At 41.5% G+C, this 16,463-nt stretch overlaps 1 pseudogene; it reads right to left on the bottom strand.

Annotated features, from left to right (window-relative positions):
• Positions 1–11,377: 11,377 nt before the first annotated feature.
• Positions 11,378–14,631, bottom strand: LOC118623385 (annotated as a pseudogene).
• Positions 14,632–16,463: the final 1,832 nt, after the last annotated feature.

Here is a 16,463-nt window from a genome sequence, read left to right as displayed (position 1 = left end):
AGTAACTAGTTTATGTGTGCCATGGCATGAAGAAGGTTGGAATTTGCTGTTTTAAGAGAATACCTTCACTCCAGGCTCTCTGCCCCTGAGCAGCGCTGGCAGGCGACTCCGGACCTGCCCTGGGCAGGCGGCCAGAAAGTTCAGTCTCCCCTGAAGCAGCTTCTCCACTGGGACACAGGTTTCGTTAATGTGGGAGAGGGAAAGGGGTAAAATGAAGACTTGACAAATAGATGGGCGTTGGGTTTGGGATATTCTGTAGGTAGAGTCAATAGCAACATATTTAGTTGGCAAGTCATTTCCCTTTAAGGCACATTGACCAGAAGGGGCCCCTGATATGCCAGAGCTGAAAACAGCCTGTTTGTCTTGTTATCATCAGAGACCCTCTAAGAGGTTCCCTCCAGTCTCCAAAATAACCTCTCAAGGAAATTAAATCTTGTCATGTAAATAACTATATATATATTACATGACAAATATATTATATATATATATATATATATATGACACATCTCCTTCTCTCTAATGCAAGCTGTGATGCTGTTAGATATTAGCCAGTAGCTGGATCTCTGGGATTAATCTCTGGTGGATCCAAGGGGCTCCTTTTGTCTAACCAGAGTAGATTGGAGGGGAGGGGGCACTATTAGAAGGAAACCAGACAGCAGAAGCCTCCTTTAGTGTAGGCATGGCCAAACAAAATACACATTTTTTTGTTTTTTTTCAAACCCACTTTGCATAAGATGCACTATTTTTATAATATATGCTATAGTGCCCTTATATTCTAGGAATCATTGTCTTTAAATTGCTTTCTGTTAATCAAACCTTAATAAGTAAATGCAGAGAGACAATGAGGATTCCAAAATAGCAGTGGAGTGAATGGAAGCTACACAGACCATCTCCCAGCACCAAACTGGAATTACAACTAAAATAAAGACAAATCTTCAAGGTAAAGCAATAGAAAAGCAGCTGGAGAGGACCCATATGACCAGGCACAGGAAAAAAGGACATTGAATCAAGCCTGGTAGGTCTGCAAAGGAGCAAGAGAGCAAGCTGGGAACCCATGAACAGCAGCTGTTTTAGCTGTGAGCAGCAACCGTGGGGATAAAATCCAAAGCCGGCTCCACAGCACAGAGGGCTGGGACAGAGCACTAAATTAGCTACAGTCACTCACCTTGGGCTCTGGCAGAGGGAAGGTGGACTGGACTGGAACTGTGAGGGGAGACTCGGGATCTAGAGGGTACTGAGAGTTTTTGCTGAGTCTTACCCTCCCAGGACAGTGGCCATCTTGCTCAGGGAGCCCCTCCCTTGGAGGTTTAACAATACCCAGCTGGGCCAAAGAAATGCAAATTGAGGCTCATAACAGCCAGCATCTACCCCACCCTCTGGAAATTCTCTTACCCTGAACACCTGAGGAAGTTTTTCATTCAGTTGAGGGCTACAACCCAAGAATCATCAAGTAACTGAGACTAAAAGCTTCCAGGCAAAAAGCTAGAGGATAACTGAACTGTTCCTGGGCTTGCAAATCTACCCAGGAAAGTAAGACTTGACTGTGGTTTTTAATGTGGGTCCTCGCACACTCATCCAAACCTAGTAGAGGGAGCCACAAACAGCAGAACACCAACACCCACAGGGAAAATTTGGCAGGCTCCAAAACCCACAGAGATAGCCAAAATGGCGAAACAAAGAAACAAATCCCAGATAAAAGAACAAGAGAACTCTAGAGAAGATGAGATAAATGAAATGCAGTTAAGCAAGTTCTCAGAGGTAGAGTTCAGAGTGATGATATTGAGGAAGCTCAACAGCATGAGTAAGGAGCTCAACACCATGAGTAAAGATATTGAAACATTGAAAATCAACCAAGTGGAAATGAAGAATTACATAGCAGAAATAAAGAACACATTGGAAGAAATAACCAGCAGAGTACAGGAAGCTGAGGTCCAGATCAGTGAATTAGAAGACAGGGTAGAAAAAAATAAACCAATCAGAAAAACCAAAAAGAAAAAATGATTAAAAAATAGGAAGACAGATTAAGAGAACTGTGGGACAACTAGAAACATAACAACATTTGTATTATAGGAGTTCCAGAAGAAGAAGAAAATGAGCAACGGTTAGAGAATATATTTGAAAAAATAGTCACAGAAACATTTCCTAATTTGGTGAAGGAAAAAAGCATTCAAGTTCAAGAAGCACAGAGAGCCCCATGTAAGAAGAACCCAAACAGGCACACACCAAGACACATAATAATTAAAATGCCCAAAATTAAAGACAAAGAGAGAATCCTAAAGGCAGCAAGAGATAAGCAACAGATTACCTACAAAACCCAAAAACCCAAAAGGCTATCAGCTAACTTCTCAACAGAAACACTACAGGCCAGAGGGAATGTGAAGAAGTAATCAAGGTAATGAAAAACAAGGATCTGAATCCAAGACTACTCTACCCAGCAAGGCTATCATTCAAAATAGAAGGTGAAATAAAGAGCTTCCCAGACAAAAAAAAAAAAAGACTAAAGGAATATATTAGCACCAAACCAGCACTGCAAGAAATGTTAAAAGGACTGCTGTAATTAGTAGAAGAAATAGGAAAAAAATATAACCACAATAAAGAAAAATGGCAATAAAAACATATATCAATAATAACCTTAAATGTAAATGGATTGAATGCTCAGATCAAAAGACACAGTGTAGCTGATTGGATAAGAAAGCATGACTCATATATATGTTGTTTACAAGAGACCCACCTCACAACAAAAGACTCACATAGGTTGAAAGTGTAGGGATTAAAAAAAAAATCTTCCAAACAAATGGAAGGGAAAGAAAAGCTGGGGTATTTGACAAAATAGATTTCAAATGCAGGCCACTACATAATATTGAAAGGATCTACCCAACAGGAAGATATAACCTTGGTAAACATATATGCACCAAATATAGGATCACCAAAATATATTAAAATTTTTCTCGAGGACTTCAAAGGAGAAATCGACAGCAATACAGTCACAGCAAGGGATTTCAATACCCCGCTGACATCACTGGATAGATCCTCTAGACAAAAAATTAACAAGGAAACAGAGACTCTAAATGATGCACTAGATCAAATGGATATAATAGATATCTACAGGGAATTACACCTCAAAACTGCAGAATTCACATTCTTCTCAAGTGCACATGGGACATTCTCAAAGATAGACCACATCTTAGGACACAAAGTAAGTCTCTAAGTTCAAGAAGATTGAAATCATATCAAATATCTTCACAGATCACAATGGCATGAAACTAGAAATCAATTACGACAAAAACACACAAAGACATTTGCACACATGGAGACTAAATAGCATGTTCTTAAACAATAAATGGGTTACCAAGGAGATCAAGGAGGAAATTTCAAAATTTCTGGAAACCAATGAAAATGAACACACAACAACACAAAATCCATGAGATGCAGCGAAAGCAGTCCTGAGAGCGAAGTTCATAGCATTACACGCCTACCTCAAGAAACAAGAAAAATTTCTAACTGACTATCTAACCTCACAACTTAAAGAACTAGAAAGCAAACAAAAAGAAAACCCCAGAGCAAGTAGAAGGAAAGAATAGTAAAGATCAGAGCAGAATTAAATGACATAGAGACCAAAAAACAATACAAAAGATCAATGAAACAAAGAGCTGGTTCTTTGAAAAGATAAACAAGATTGATGGACCCTTAGCTAGACTCACCAAGAAACAAAGAGAGAGAACCCAAATAAATATAATCAGAAATGAAAGAGAAGAAGTAACAACTGACACCACAGAAATACAAAGAATTGTTAACAAATACTATGAACAATTATACAGCAACAAATTGGACAATCTAAGCGAAATGGACAAATTTCTAGAAACACAGTCTCCCAAAACTGAACTGGAAAAAGAGAGAAAACTTGAACAGACCAATAACAACTAAGGAAATTGAAGAGGTAATCAAAACTCTTCCAGCAAACAAAAGCCAGGCCTGGATGGCTTCATGGGGGAGTATTACCGAACATTCAAAGAAGAACTAACACCCATTATCCTCAAACTATTCCAAAATAATTCAAGAAGAAGGAAGGCTTCCAAATTTTTTTTATGAGGCCAGCATATTTCTAATTCCAAAACCAGATAAAGATACCACACACACACACACACAAAACTACAGGCCAGTATCCCTGATGAACATAGATGCCAAAATCCTGAACAAAATATTAGCATATTGGATCCAGCAATACATCAAAAAAATCATTCACCATGACCAAGTGGGATTCATCCCAGGGATGCAAGGCTGGTACAGTATTCACAAATCAATAAATGTGATACACCACATAAACAAAATGAAAGATAAAAACCATATGATCATATCAATGACACTGAAAAAAGCATTCGACAAAATCCAGCACCCATTTCTGATAAAAATGCTCAGCAATGTGAGAATAGAGGGATCATATCTCGATATAATAAAGGCCATATATGAAAGACTTACAGCCAACATCATACTCAATGGGCAAAAACTAAAGGCATTTCCCTTAAGAACAAGAACAAGACAGGGATGCCCACTTTTGCCATTCTTATTTAACATAATACTGGACATCTTAGCCACAGCAATCAGACATGAAGAAAAAATAAAGAGGATCCAAATTAGAAAGGAGGAAGTGGAACTGTTATTATTCAAAGATGATATGATATTGTACATAGAAAACCCTAAAACTCCATCAAAAATACACTAGACTTTGGCAAGGTAACGAGATACAAAATTAACATCAATAAATTGATGGCATTCTTATACATCAATAATAAACTCACAGAAAGAGAAACTAAAAAACAATCCCATTTAACCATTGCAGCAAAAAAAATTAAGATACCTAGAAATAAACTTAACTAAAGAAGTAAAGGACCTATTTGCAGAAAACTACAGGACATTGAAAAATGAAATAGCGAAAGATGTAAAAAAAGTGGAAGCACATACCTCGTTCATGGATTGGAAGAATTAGCATCATTAAAATGTCCATACTACCCAAAGTAATTTATAGATTCAGTGCAATCCCAATCAAAATACCAATGACATATATCACAGAACTAGAACAAATACTTCAAAAGTTCATATGGAACCAAAAAAAGACCCTGAATAGCCACAGCAATCTTAAAAAAGAAGGGCAAAATAGGTGGGATCACAATACCGTCTATCAGGTTATACTACAAAGCCACTGTAATCAAAACAGCCTGGTACTGGCACAAGAATAGGCATATAGATCAATGGAACAGAACAGAGAACCTGGAAATTGACCCAAGACATTATGCTCAATTAGTATTTGCAAAGGTGCAAGAGCATACAGTAAAGACGGCCTCTTTAATAAATGGTGTTGGGAAAATTTGACAGCTACATGAAAAAAAATGAAACTAGACCACCAACTTACACCATACACAAGAATAAACTCAAAATGGATAAAAGACTTAAATGTGACTCATGAATCCATAAAAATCCTAGAAGAAAACGTAGGCAACAAAATTTCAGACATCACACGCAGCAGAATTTTTACTGATACAGCACCTAAGGCAACAGAAACAAAGGAAAAAATGAACACATGGGACTACATAAACTAAAAAGCTTCTGCACAGTGAAAGAAACAACCATCAAAATGAAAAGGGAACCCACTATATGGGAGAGCATAATTGCCAATGATATATCAGATAAGAGATTAATTTCTAAAATACATAGAGTGCTCATACAACTCAGCTAAAGGAAGAAAAAGAACCTAATTAAAAAATGGGCAGAGGACCTCAATAGACACCTCTCCAAAGAGGACATACAAACGGCCATGAGACATAGGAAGAAATGCTCAACGTCACTAATCATCAGTGTGATGCAAATTAAAACAACTATGAGGTATCACCTCACACCTACCAGAATGGCTGCCATCAACAAATCATCAAACAACAAGTGCTGGCGAGGGTGTGGAGAAAAGGGGACTTTAGTACAGGGAAATGCAGACTGGTGTAGCCACTATGGAAAACAATATGGTGTTTCCTCAAAAACTTAAAAATTGATCTGCCATTTGACCCAGTGATCCCACTTCTAGGAATATATCCTAAGAAGCTTGAAACACCAATCAAAAAGAATATATGTTCATAGCAGCACTATTTACAATCACTAAGATCTGGAAACAGCCCAAGTGTCTATCAATAGATGAGTGGATAAAAAAGCTGTGGTACATATACACAATGGAGTACTACGCAGCTGTAAGAAAGAAAGATCTCTTATCCTTTGAGACCACATGGAGGGACCTCGAGAGTATTATGCTAAGCAAAATAAGCCAATCAGAGAAAGACAAATACTACATGATCTCACTTATTTGTGGAATATAATGAACAAAATAAGCTGATGAACAAAATAGACTCAGAGACATAGAAAGGAGTACAGTTCAGACTGACAGACCTCAGAGGAGGGGGGCGGGAGGATGGATTAGATAAATCAAAGAACTTATATGCATGTATGCATAGCCAGTGGACATAGACAACAATGCTGGGGGCAGGAGACAGGATGGGGTAGAGGGTGTTCAGGGGGAAAAAAGGTGAAACATCCATAACAAACATAAGTTAATAAAAATTAAGGAAAAAAATAAGCAAATGCAGTGTCTTCAGGAAGCTAATTTCATAAAGATACTGTCCCAGGAAGAAAGGGAGTGGGAATTTTAATGATCCATAGGTTTCATTCCGAAAAGGAAGAGCACAGAAGTGAATCTTGTGAAAGAAAAATTGGTGACATAATTTTAGAGAGAGTTTAAAATAAAGCAAGGTTCTGAAGATATCTCCAAGGTATGTATCCGCTGATGAAAATCATCTCTCTGTTGCCCTTCCAGATCTACCCTCTGGAAATAAAGCAAGATCTAGGGCCCTTGCTCAGGGCCCCAGGAGACTGACCCCTATTGACAGCCTCAATCTGCCTCCTCTGCCCTTTGATTTCCCATTGAATTTGGCCAGTAAGAAGCACCAACAGAGAACAGATTGGCCAGAGGAGACGGAGCCTGAGATATCCATCCTTCTGGCTCCCAACCAGCCAGGCCTGCCGGACAGCAGTTCATGCTTTGCCTCAGCTCCTGTCACGTGACCCTCTCCCAAAATGACAGCCCTCACTTGATTCTCCATTTCTTCCTTCCTTCTACCAGCCCTTGCTGAGCTGGTAATTTCTCCAAAAAGCCATGAGGCCAGCAGCATAGGGTGCTCCCATTTTTTGTTGTTTCCTATAACCCTGACCACACCTTCATGCAGACTCCCCTTTTAAAAAAATGTGCTGTCTGTTTCCTAAGGGACCCTGACTGGTATGCAGAGTTTTTTCATGTAGATTTTTTTTGAAAAGTACAGTCTAATTTCAAATTTCTCCCTGTGACCTCTGAGTTTGTAGAAATAAAAGGCCTCCCTGCAAAACACTTTTTATATATAGGTGTGAAAATGTGGATCAGTAGCACCCTCTGCTGGTAACCAGTTGAAATTTAATGATCCAGAAATCATTAATAAACATGATTTGTCTTATGCTCTGGCTTGTAATTATCATGTACTCAAATAGTACATCATGAGTAATATTTTATATCACAATTTTTAAAAATCACTGGGAAGTTTCTAAAGTAAAAAAAATCACACGTTTTTGTAGAAGCCCGCAGTTCTAGTGTTTCAACTGTGGTCTCTGTACAGAACTCTACTTTTGATGATATGGGAATATTGAGGACAAAATGAAAACTATTTTAACAATAGTTATCACCAAGTTGTGTAAAAGTAAGCAATACTGTATATGTGTGTCCTGTCAGTCTATATTTTTCATGTTCATTATTATTACAATTCACTCATTCAACAAATATTGAGTATTTGGTGTGTGTCGGGTACGTCCTAGTGCTGGGAATACACTGTGAACAAACTAGATAAAATTTCTGCTCTCATAGAGCTTAATTCCTACCAAGGGGGATATAAATTTGCATAACTGACCAAAAATATAGTATGGTACAGTCTTATAAGTGCTTAAGAAAAAAAAAGAAAAAGAATGTAAACAATGAGTTTGGAGGGAGGGTTGCAATTGTAGAGGAGGTAGCCAAGGAAGGGATCACCAGGAGGTAAATTTGAATACAGACCTGAAGAAAGGGGAAGAGCGAGCCAGAGGATACTTGTGAAAATGCATCAAGGTAGGAGAGCAAGTGCAAAGGTCCTGAGATACAAGTTTGCCTGACATATTTGAGAAACAGTAAGGAAGCTAGTGTGGCTGGAGTGAACAGAAAGAATTGGGCAAGTAGTGGGAAACAAAGACAGAGCATTAATGAGGGAGAAATAATAATGTAGGATCTTAGGGTTATAGTAGGACATTGGCTTTTACTCTAAGTGAGACGGGAAGCCATTGGATGATTTAAGGAGAGCAGATATGAGCTCTGCATAAATGAATAATACACTGAAAGGAGTCAAAGATAGAAACAATGAGATTATTTAGATGTTTTTAGCAATAATCCAGGAGAAGAAATAATGACAAGAAGTTATAAATAGATAGGCGACAGATAATAGATAGATCAATAACAGATAGATAGATAGATAGATAGATAGATAGATACTGTTAGATGAGACAGGATATGCTGGCAGACCAACTCTGGGGCATGAGAGTTACAGAAGAATCAAGAATGACTTCAAGATTTTGGCCTGAGCAACTGGAGGAAGGTAGCTGCCACTGATTGAGATTGTTTAGAGGAAGGAAAGAGTATCAGGAGCTGAATTTTAGAATGCCAAGTTTGTGATATCATTAAATGTTCAAGTAGGGATTTCAGATAGGCAGTTGGATAAAAGGTCTGGATTCAGCAGAGTGGATTGGCTTGGAGACATACACCTGGGAGTCTTCAGCATGAAGGTGGCGTGTAAGGCTGTGAAACCACCCAGGCAATGAAGGTGGATAGGCATGAGAAGTGCAAGGCCTGCGCCCTTTGGCATGTCAACAATTATCAGCCTGGGCGATGAGATGACGAGCAACCAGCAGAAGAGATGGCAAAGGATCAGCAGAAAGGTCAAAGGTAGAGCAAGGTAGAAAATCCGGTGAATGAGGCATCATGGAAATCAAGTTTCAAGGAAAACAAAGTGATCAATTGCTGACAGTAAAGTAAAATGAGGACTAGGAAATGACCTTGGATTAGTAAGGAAACAGCTAGTCAGTGATCTTGAGGAGGACAATTTCATTACACGGTGTTGAAAACGGAATGAGAAGAGAGAAGTTAGAGACTGTGAGAATGGACGCTGCTTTTTAAGAGTTTTCTGTGTTGCTGTAAATACTGTGCTTAGAGTTAAGAAAACAGTGGTGTGCACTAAAAGGGTTAAGAGGGTCGATTTCACGTTAAGTATTGTGACCACACACACACAAGCAAAAGGACATCAGGAAACTTCTGGAGGTAATGGATATATTCATTACCTTAATTATGTTGATGGTTTCACTTGTGTATACATATGTCAAAGCTCATCAATTGTGCAGTTTTTGTATGTTACCTTAACAAAACTGTAAAAAAGGAAGAAAAGAAATGGACAAAAGCAGATGGAAATAGAGCCAAGAGTGTTTAGTGTGTTTGTTTTTGAGTTTTTCTTAGTTGGAAGAAATCACGTTTGCATGTTTATGGAAATGAGCTGATTTGAAAGGAAAAAATGAGGCTGCAAGAGAGAGCAATTGGAGGTGGACCTTGTCATTGAGCACGTGTCAGAGGAGGAAGCCGAGTTCCAGGTGATGGCTCAGGCTTTGCTAGCATCACCACAGCCCATCCAAGGGCGGGGAAGGCACCGAGTGTGGGCACAGGTGCAGCTAGGTAGGCACTGGGGAGGGATGGTGAACGCTTTCTTCTGATTGCTTCAATGACCTCAACAAAGCCAAAAGGAAGTAGTGTTGGAGGTGTCAGGAGCGAGGAGAAAGTATAAAATAATCTAGGAGGGAGGACGAGAAGGACTGAATTAGAAAAGCCTGGCATTGTTGCCAGACAGCACAAAGATCCATAGACCGAAATTTCACGTGAGACAAGCTAGTACGAGTGCATGATTGTTTAGCTGCATGGGTGCAGACACAGTGCAGTTGGAGGATTGGAGGTAGCTAGGGTTGTGAGTTACCCAAGCAGGTTCTAGGGAGACATGAAAGCAGTTAGTAGAGTTGAGGGTATATGCAAAGCAATGACTCCACTGGTGGATGTGGGAATTAAGCCAGGCAGGGAGAAAACGCAGGACACAGTGTGGATGAGGAACAGCACAACAGTAGTAGGATCAATAGATGGAAGATCATGGTAGAGTCGAGAACAGTGACAATGGAATAGAAGATGGCAGTCAGAGAGCAATCCAGAATTTGAGATATGACAGGGCTGCAGCTATTGAGGATGACAAGATCAAGGGTATGGCCATGGCGGTGACTGGCTATGGTAGTGTTCTAGTCACTACGGAAGCCCAAAGTTTATGTTCTTTCTCCTAGAGGAGGCCTCAAAGGGCATCTAGCAACTGAGCTATTTGACTCAGGTGCTCTGTTTATATATCTGCCTTGGGTGTACTTGTGGGGAAAAAACACAGACACACACAAAAAAACCTTGAGTGGTTTACGTTTCTGTGTTACACACTAGAATGACAAATAGACTGCATACTATTGATTTTTAAATAGAAGAAGTATTTCATTCTTCCCAAATGTGCAGTCGTAAATACTTTGAAATACCGCCCTATTTAGTTTGCAAGATGAACATGTTTTTATTATTCCTTTCTGGCAGATAAGAATCGGTGCTAAGATTGTGTTACACACGTACTGCATGCTCTTTCTTGTTCTTATGATATACAAAATGGAATCACTTATTCACCAGGACTTTTCCGCTATACAACTACTCACAAAGTAACTAGCACTGAGAGTTGAATAATAAACCAAACACTATGTAAAACCTAGGCATTCTCTATACACCCAGATCAACAGACTGAGTTTTGTCATGTTATGGGAGACAGGAAGTTTCTCAGACAAGAACTTCCACTGAACATCAGCAGCCAGGCTTGAAACGGTGACAGGGGCAGAACGACCCTGACGACTGTGACACATAGCAGCACCGTGTAGGTCATCCGACGGAGACATCACTGCATGTATCTTCAGGAACATTTTTTCCAACAATGTGCTTATCCATTGCCTACAATATCTTGCTGGGACAACTAAGCCGGGATTAATTTCTTGACACTCGACAAAGCATTTTTATCAGCAACAACCAAAGGGTGCTGGGGATTTATTGTTTTCACTAATCGGGTCGGCAGACACCAGGGATTTCTTTTTTCTTTTCTTTCTGTCTTTTTCTTCTTCTAATGTTCAGTGATCTCTGACCTTTTTATTGGCCTCCTGGCCCCTCAAGGGTGCCCCACTTCTGCTGCCCTTAACGCCCCAGAACTTCGGCGTCGTTGACCCCAGACACTGCGTTGCCGTCCACAGTCAGGCGGGTGGCGGTCTGTAGGATGGATCGCGCGGAGTGGCTGCTGTCCAGGGCGTCCCCAAGACTGAAGTCCTCCCCTTCTTCCAGCAGGCGGCGGTAGGCGGCGATCTCGGCCTCCACTTGACGTTGATGTCCAGCAGGGTCTCGCACTCCTGGGAATGGTGCTGCTTGGGTCTGAGCCAGCTCTGACTCCGGGGGCAGCAGGATCCCGGTGAGCCGTCCCATCTGCATGGCGTAGCGCGTGTCCACCTCCCTCAGACTGTTCTCCAAACTGGCCCTCGGATTTCTCCTGGAGTCCAGGTCGCTCTCCAAGGACTGGACCATGTGTCTCAGCTCCCTAAGTGTCATCCCAGCAGCTCCGATCTCAGCGGTCTTGAGGTGACCACTGTGGTGCTCTCCTCAGTCTGATGGGACCAGTACTTGTCCAGCTCCTCTCGGTTCTTCCAAGCCAGCTCGTCATACTGGGCTCGGGTGTCCGCCATGGTCTTGCTGAGGTCCTGAGATTTGGGGGCATCTAACTCCACGGTCAACCCAGGGTTGGCAATCTGGTGTTGTGGACCACCCCCTTCCTCCTCCTGGTTCTTCATCAAGAGCAGCTCCTCCTCAAGAGCCTCGATCTTTGTCTCCAGCTGTCTCCAGCTGCAGCCCAGTGATATTGGTGTCATCAGTGACCTTTCAGAGCCCGTTCATGTCACTCTACAGACTGGCGCATGGCCAGCTCTGTCTCACACTTAACTCTGACTGAAGCCATTAACAGAAACATAGGCATTGTCAGTCTGCAGAACGATGCGGGCATTGTCCACAGGTCCTCGATGGTCTTGAAATAATGCCGCCACTCTCTGACCTGGAGTCCCTTCTTCTCCAGGTGTTCCCAGATTTTGATTTCCAGTCTCCGATTATCAGCCTCCAGCCTTCTTACTCTCTCCAGGTAGGAGGCCAGGCAGTCATTCAGGCATTGCTGTCTCCTCACACTGGATGCCCCCCTGTGCCCGCCAGACTCCCGGCCACCCCCGCAGCCAGGCCCCCGGGTCCCCGGCCACCCCGCACTCTGGCGGAGTGGGACACAGAGATCCGTGAACCGGAGCCCGGGCGCCTGCATAGACGCTCGCTGGTTGCGCTGCTGGCCGGCGGGCCTGGTAGCTGGGCGATTGCACGAAGCCCAGGGTCCGGTAGTTTGTGGAGCAGCTGGAGCGGGTGCTGAAGCTTATGTTATCCAGGGAGGAAGGCGAGAAGCCGAGACTCAGGTGCAAGCAGCAGTTCAGGGATTTCCTGATGTCCTCTGCAAGGACAGGATCAGTGTGAAGTGGACCTGAGGCTCTGCTGAGACCTCCAGGGGCCTGCTCCCTTCACACTGTTCTAAATGCCAGATACAAGCACAGGGGGGTCACCATGGAAAGGAAGAGAAATCAAAATAGCCTATGCCTTTTGTTATTTGTGAAGAGTCACAATACTGTTTTGTTTTATCTTGGGGAAAGGCTAGAGCGTCAATCTGTTGATAGTTTATCTCTTCTGAGTGAATCAGGTGGGAGAGAAATGTTAATTTATTCGAGCAGACAGATCACAACCAGATGGCCATAGCTATCCCGTTTATTACTTGGACGTTCTGCCTCCCTTGAAAAAATGCTCCTCCTGCCAAAATAGAAGGATTTCCTCATAGCCTGCTAGTTGCTGTTACTCAGAAGAAGGGGTGGGTAATTTTTTTCATGTAGATTATGCTTAATAAACTCAAACTTAGCCTTTGGTGAGCATTCCCAACTTCTCCGGGCTCAGTCCCTCTGCCTCCAAGGGCCCTCTGACAGAATGGAGTCGCTCTTCTGCTATAATTAACCACAAAAGGAGCAGGAACACTGCACGGGGCTAAGAGCATGCATTCGAGATGCCTGGGTTTTCCTCTCACTCTGCCCCTTCGACAACTAACGAAACCTCTCTATGGAAATTTTCTTATCTGCAAAATGGTGATGAAAACAGCATCAAAGTGAGGACTACATGAATTGTCAGATGTCACCCACATAGAACCCTGCTTAGCATCTCTCAGCACTCTGAGTGTTAGCTCTGTCATCGCCAAGAGTAGTTTCTCGCAGCTTCTTTGAGTCCTGCCTGTCTCTATTAATTTTGTATTGCTGGAAGGCAAATCACCCCAAGAGTTAGAGGCCCGGATCAATAAACATTTAGGATCTCAGAGTTTCTGTGGGTTGGGAATCTGGGACTGTTTCACTAGATGGTCCTACTTCCAAGCTCACTCGGGTGATTACTGGCAGGCCTCAGTTCCTCCCCACGTGGGCTGCTCCGCAGGGTTGCCTCACAACTTGGTGTTGGCTTCCCTCAGGGTGAGCAATCCAAGAGAGAGCGAACAGAGAGAAGAATTTCACACACACACACACACACACATGCGCGCACGCGCGGGGTGCAAATAGCAAGTCTTCTTAAACCTAATTCTGGAAATGACACCCCCTTACTTCTGCCATATTCTATTCATTACAGTCAAGTCACTCAATCTAGCCCATTTTAGGGTAAGAGATTACACAAGGTAGAGATCATGGGGAAGGCCTACCATACCAACAACTGTGAACTGATTTAGAGAGTGTGCCTAACTTATTTTGCATAGATAGATGATAGATAGATACACACACACACAGAATATTATTTTCACTGATGAGAACCAGTTTCTAACATCTACCCTGTTAATAAACATACAGACACTAGTTTTGCCAGTAGAAACCTATATTGAACGTCCTACGTGCTAATTCGAAAGGCCTGACCGATGGGGGAGCGAGGCTGGCAGAGAGCCTGCCTTTTCTGCACAGTGCTGGATGCCACCCTGTGACACACGCTGGAGAGCAGGTCTTCTGAAACGAATTGCCATGGACATAGTATTCTGCCAACTACACGGAAGTGTTTACATTATAGATTTTATCACAGCTTCCCCTAAGATTTTCCGTAAGTTCTACCAAAGTTCTACATCTACGAAAACCTCTTATTTAAAAAACAATAACAAAAAAAAGGCTATAAATAAAAGCATAAATAAAGGAAATAATAAAATGATAGAACTTACATATTTTTCTAGCTTACATGCATCTCCAAATGGAAAATCCAGACAAGTGGAATGTCTGAGCCGAACCTCACTGCACAGCAGTTGTGAGCTGAGGACGTTTCTGTTGACTAGAGCTCTCCGGAGGCTCAGAAAGCGCGGGTGGCATTTCTGCCTCAAGAGTTCTGAGGAGCTGATCCTCCGTCCACTCTCAAATGCAGCTGGAAAATGGGGGCATCCAAAACCAATAAAATAGGAATAGTACAAAAATTGTCTCTAAAATAAAAAACGAAGGTTTTAAGTAATTAAAAACAAATTTTATATAAAATATATATGATCTCAATTATAAAGAAAAGGAAAAAAGAGCCTAAAGTAATATCTGAATTATTAAGAATGAAAGTTTTGAAGAGTGAAATTTTACTTTTCTTTCACTTCCATTATTTTCAAAATAAAGTCGTGTGTGTGTGTGTGTGTGTGTGTGCGCGCTTTAAATATAGAGTGTCCCAAAACTATGTATGCACACTTCAACAGCTGATAACTCGCTTAATTTTTACTCCTTTTCAGATTTAACGAATTTGCAATAATGGATGAAGCCAGACTAAGCTTTCAACAAAGAACATTTACCTACTTGACATTTTTATGAGGATACATAAAAGATAAAGTTTACAGTACAAAATGGGCAACAGGTGACGATTTGAGAGCAGCTATTGAAAGAGAATGTGCACAACTACCGAACAAAATGCTATTCCATTGCTTCACATTATCAACAGTGCCTGGACCAGAACCGTCATCAGTTTGAAAACAGGCATTGACAAGAATAATTATTCATTTCTGTAGATTCTTTTAAAATTTAAAAGTGATCTGTATGTTAATAAACACTGACTTTATCATCATTCAAATTGTGTATACATTTTGGGGGGATGCCCTAAATATGAGAGTTTAACCATAGTAGACTTTGAATGTCAATGGTCAGTTAAAATTCATTTAGAAAACTAAGAAGTTGCCCTGGCCGGTTTGACTCAGTGGTTAGAGCATCGGCCTGCGGTCCAGAGAGACCCGGGTTCAGTTCCCGCTAAGGGCACATACCTCGGTTGCAGTTTGTCCCCTGGTTGGTCGTGTGGGTGGCAGCCACTCGATATGTCCCTTTCATGTCGATGTTTCTCTTCTCTCTCTCCCTCCCACTCTATCTGAACAAAAAATGGAAAAATGTCCTCGGGTGAGGATTGAAAAAAGAAAACTAAAAAGCTGAAATTCAGCTACCCTTGAATTATCTAAGAGAATAACATTCAAACCTAGAAACTTCCTCACAATATTTACGATGTGGCCTTTTCTGTTCCAGAATAAACACCATAGCGATCTAATCTCTCTCAGAATCCAGGCCAAGATCCCTAAGAAGCTATTTTTTCCAGGTGTGGGATTGGTTTCTAACTCTCCCGGGGATCCATAATGCCTGAAATGTTACCTATCTAAAAAAATGTTTCCCCAGGTGGTAATGATTAAATGTGAGTTTAAATATGATCACAAATATATCACCCCACTTTTCTACTTCCTAAACTGGAGGAAAACGCCATGCAAGCCAGTCTGAACGCATCCTGCCTGCTCTACATGGGCCCACGAAGTTGTGGTCATTGAGACCTCGATTGACCAGTCTATACATCACCCATTTTCTGGAGCCACACCAGCGGTTTTGTAAGAATTCGAACTCATGTAACTATCTATGCTGCCCACCTGTGCCCATTTAAATGTAAATCGAAGTGAAACAAAATAAAATATTGTTCATGGAATACTATGCAACTGTAAGAAAGAAAGATCTCTTATCCTTTGAGACAACATGGAGGGACTTAGAGAGTATAATGCTAAGTGAAATAAGCCAATCAGAGAAAGACAAGTACCACATGATCTCACTTATTTGTGGAATATAATGAACAAGGTGGGTTGATGAATGAAATAGACCTAGAGACATAGAAAGGAGTAGGTTCAGACTAACAAACCAAGGGGTGG

This window comes from Molossus molossus, unplaced genomic scaffold (genome assembly GCF_014108415.1).
Source record: "Molossus molossus isolate mMolMol1 unplaced genomic scaffold, mMolMol1.p scaffold_m16_p_10, whole genome shotgun sequence".
NCBI classification, from domain to species: Eukaryota; Metazoa; Chordata; class Mammalia; order Chiroptera; family Molossidae; genus Molossus; species Molossus molossus.
Note: the sequence above shows the minus strand (reverse complement) of the source record. Positions and strands in the feature narration are given on the sequence as shown.